Consider the following 4,762-nt stretch of genomic DNA (forward strand, 5'->3'; position numbering starts at 1 on the left):
GGTCTTTTTCATTTTTAGTGCCATTGGTTATGAAATTATCACTTTTCATCCTTTAATTTATAAAAAATAGCACTTTTGGTCCCATGACATATTTTTATTATATATTTTAATGAAAAATGCCACGTGCTTAGCATGTGACAGTTAGAGTTTTTACACTTTTGGTCCCATAACTTTCAAAAATTGACACTTTAATTTGGTCCTAAGCACTTAATGGTCACGTGACCTTTTTCATTAAACATCTAATAGAAATATGTTATAGGACCAAAACTGCTACTTTTTTGAGATTATAAGACCAAATATGAGAATCTCATAATCAATTAAATTAAAAGTAAAAAAATCCTACGGAAGAAAAAATACAATTTTCCCCATATAATACATATTAGTTATGGGTGGAAATGGATGGATGAGTTCCGAATGGGATTGGGCTCAATATGGTTCCAAGTACATTGGTCCGCAACTGGATGGGTTCGGAGTGGTCTTGTAATGCACCAAAAGAAAAGAAAAGATTAATTTATTGTATTTAATCAAAGCATTTTATATATATATATATATATATATATATCCAGGACGACAGTAATATATATTATATATATATTTTTCAAATTAATCTATCATAATTATAACATTAAATCCCAAGTAAATTAGATTATGATATCATTTAAATAATTTTTGGTGATTTTCTATATTCGAATATTAGTTTCTCAATAGTTTAATATGAATGACTCATCACTTGGACATTTATACATAGGAAATTTTTATAATGCATGTTTTGTATATATGTTTTTTATTTTATGTTTTTGAAGTGTTTTAGTCCTTTTGCATGTTCACATATTATCTTAACCTTTTTGGGCATTAATTCATTTAAATATTCATATATATATATATATATATATATAGTTTAGACTTTTTTTAAATTTTTGGTGATTTTTCGCTTTTATTACATTGATTTTAATTAGTTAGGGGCATTTCAATGACTCTTTATGTTTCTTAATTCTTTTTCTTTTTTTTAATAATTATACAGGCCACCCATACGATATGATGTAATTAGGAATAATTAATTACACTTTCGGTTCGAAAATATTATCACTTATTCAATTTTGGTCCTCGAACATAGGTCCGTTACAATTTTCGTCCTCAAACATTCATTTTTTACACTTTCCATCTATGCCATCATCTTTTCGTCAAACTTGCTGGAGGGCCTCACGTAGGACTCAGGTGAGGCGGAAAATAGAGGAAAATTAGCATATTTTTTCCTCCAAATTGATGGTCTTCCTTTATTCTTTGTTTTCTATGTTACTACGCTCATTTCCACACACCTTAACACCATTTTTTTTTTCTCTCAAAAAGTAACAAAAGCTCCAAAATGAACAAACAAAATATGCCATACATCTTAATACCATTTTTGAACTTTTGTTGCTTTTTGAGAAGGAAAAAATGGTGTTAAGGTGTATGGAGATGAGCATAACATAGAAGACAAAGAATAAGGGAAGACCTTCAATTTAGAGGGAAAAATCTGCTAATTTCCCTCCAGTCTCCACTCACGTGAGTCTCACATGAGGCTCCTCCGTCAAGTTTGACAAAAAGATGACGGCAAGGACGGAAAGTGTGAAAAAATAGTTGTTTGAGGATCAAAACTGTAACGGGCCTATGTTGGAGGACCAAAATCGAATAAGTGGTAATGTTTGGGAACCAAAAGTGTAATTATCCCGTGTAATTATGTACTTGTGGATCCCACGTAATTTTAAAAATTACATTATGGATCCCGTGTAATTTAAAAAATTACATTTACTAATCCCATTGTTTATTTTTGTCGAACAAATAAATCCCTCAATTAGTCAAATTTCACCGAATTTAATATTATTAGCAACAAAACATTAAATTAAAATTTATATTTATTCTTAATTGACTTATTAATCCACCTCCTATAGTATTTTTGAAGTTTTGAAACATTAAATTTGTAACAACACCCCATGACTTTTAAAACTTCAAAATGATATATTAGTAAGTATAATATGACAACGGAACATTATGCAAAATGTATGGAAGCCTTTCAAGCTTGAGCTTACACTTAGTTTTGACGATTTCATTTTGAAAGTGTCAAAATGGACTATATCTTGAATTGGGCGTCTTGGTCAAACTTTAATACATTACATACATATTAACGATATCGATCCTTGTTCAAAAAAATCATCCCTAAACTTAATAAGACGAACATAATAATACCTAAAAAAATTATATATAAAGGTTATAAAATATTTATTGCTACCTCTAGTGATAGGCCCATCTAAAAATCACAACTAAATCACTATAGATAATATCCAGAATACTTTGATTTCTTTCAAATGATTTATAGTACCCTCTGATTAGTTTTGCTTCACTCGTACACATATTTTATATTTATGATCAATATCTGAAGTGGATGGGGGAGGGTTTGAAACTTTGAGAAACGTTGACGTTTTCGCTTTGTATTTATTATGTGAAAATGAAATAGGAGAAGTAATTAAGATTCAATTAAGAGTTTGCGCGTGCCTTTGTTTCTTTGGAGAGAAGTCCACTCATTTGCATAGGCTTAAATTATTTTTGATTTTATAATTTTGGTATTATGATATTTTTATTTTTTATCTTTTTAGAATTGTAAAAGAATTCTGTAATTTTTTGGCATTTAGTAATTTTGATCCTTTTGGTGCTGAATTTTGCAAAAGCCTTTGGAATAAATCATGTACACTTCACGTGGTTCTTTAAATTGGGATTTTTGTTCTGATTGCTTCACTTTTGCCAACACAAACGAATTTTTAAATATATATATATATATATGTATATATATCTGTCACATGATTTATTCCGGTATTTTTTTGCAAAATACGGTACCAAAAGGATCAAATTATGAAATATCAAAAAGTTATAAAACTCTTTTGCAACCTCTAAAAAGATAAAAGCATAAAAATGGCGAAATCGAGAAGGCCACATGATTTATTCTAGCAACTTTTGCAAAATCCGACACTAAAAGGACCAATGTCTCGAAATGTCAAAAAATTATAGAATTATTTTACAATTCTTAAAAAATAAAGGATAAAAATGTTAAAATATCAAAATTATAGGACCAAAAATATATTTAAACCCATTTGCATTAATTTGTTTCTAGTTGTCTGGTGGCCTATCTTGATATATTACTTGGGAGGGGTTACAATCAACAAGCACTAGAGTTCTAGTGGTACAATAGTACCCTGCCACTACACTGACCCGAGTTCCATGCCCTGCTGATGCATTCTAGAGATGGCTGTGATTGACATCTGCGCCCATAGCGACGGTTGGGTCTGTCGCCTTCTTCCGACTTTCGGACGAAAATGCGGCGCTCCTGAGCCTTCTTGTTTTGTGCACATTCTGATACATGATAACTCAACTTAAGGGTAATTTAGTGCATGTTGATACGGACATGATTATGAAATTAGTGTCCCTCAATTCGAGGAGGGATGCGCTCCAGAAAAGTAGGAGGAAGAAGATGATTTTTGCTGCAAATTTTTTGTTTTTTTTTCCTCTTTTATTCATTTATATAACGTTAAATACAAAACATAATGAAGAATTTTTAAACAATTGTCACTGTCTCTATCTTGTTCTAAGAACTTTTGTCATATTTTTTTTATTTTAGTTAGTGATAACAGATCATAAACCAAATCATTAGCTAGCCCTCGAATTTGGGCCTTGTCCTCGAGGCTCATAGATGGGATTACAACCACGAAGAGATCTCGTTGGCCCAAGGAGTTTCAGAAATCGATTCAATAATCGCCTCCAAAATTCCCCATAGAGTTAATTGCTATGTGATGCGCTTGGAATTTATTAAAAGAAAAGAGTTTATAAGTTCCCAACATCACAAATAAATTCTTTTTCTTAAACAGTTACCAAAAATTTTGTAATATCTTATAAGCTCTCGATCATCTTACGAGATGTTTTGAAAAGATTATAAACTCACCTAAACACCCTCTAAATGCTATTGTGTTTCTCGACTTCTAAATTTACATAAAAATACTAAACATAATAATAAATTGGGCTTTCTTCCCAATGAACAAAATGTACATATTCTTAGGTTCTAAATTTTGTAAATTATTAATAGAATGTTAAACTGTAACCCTACCCCATGGGTAGAAAAACCTACAAAATTTTAAAAATAAATAAATTGCTATAAATACTTTAAAATTGTCGGGTATATAGGTAAAATTTAATACTCTAAAATATTCTGTTAACTTAAACTCATTTCTTTGTAAATTTTTAATAAATTAATATATTATACTTATTTTTTTAAAAAATAGTATGTAATCATTTCGGTACATAGCCCTTACTATTTTTTATTACTAACTCCTAAAAATTTGAATTGCGTTGTCAGAGTTTTTGACTTAAACATTTATACTATAATATAAACTAACAATTCAAGATGAACAACAAGCACCAGTGGTCTAGTGGTAGAATAGTACCCTGCCACGGTACAGACCCGGGTTCGATTCCCGGCTGGTGCAAAGTATCTCCAGGTGGCTGTGAGGATGACTACGCCTACGGCGACGGTTGGGTCCGTCCTTCCTCCGATCTTGGGATGAATGCGGCGTTGCTGAGCTTTACCTGGTTAGTTCTTTTTTCATTAAGAAATTTTATAACGTTAATTGATATTGTTGACTAGAGATTTTTTCTCAAAATCCTAGTTTAATTACAAAACAACTAAATTATGAATATTTACAAGGGTAATTGGACTTAAGCTCTCATCATTTATACTATT

General features: G+C 30.6%; 1 non-coding gene across 1 annotated transcript; it reads left to right on the forward strand.

Annotated features, from left to right (window-relative positions):
* On the forward strand, positions 4,438–4,508 carry TRNAG-GCC. The gene has a single exon. It is a non-coding gene; the product is annotated as a tRNA-Gly (tRNA).

The sequence above is a fragment of the Sesamum indicum genome, linkage group LG16 (genome assembly GCF_000512975.1).
Source record: "Sesamum indicum cultivar Zhongzhi No. 13 linkage group LG16, S_indicum_v1.0, whole genome shotgun sequence".
NCBI lineage: Eukaryota > Viridiplantae > Streptophyta > Magnoliopsida > Lamiales > Pedaliaceae > Sesamum > Sesamum indicum.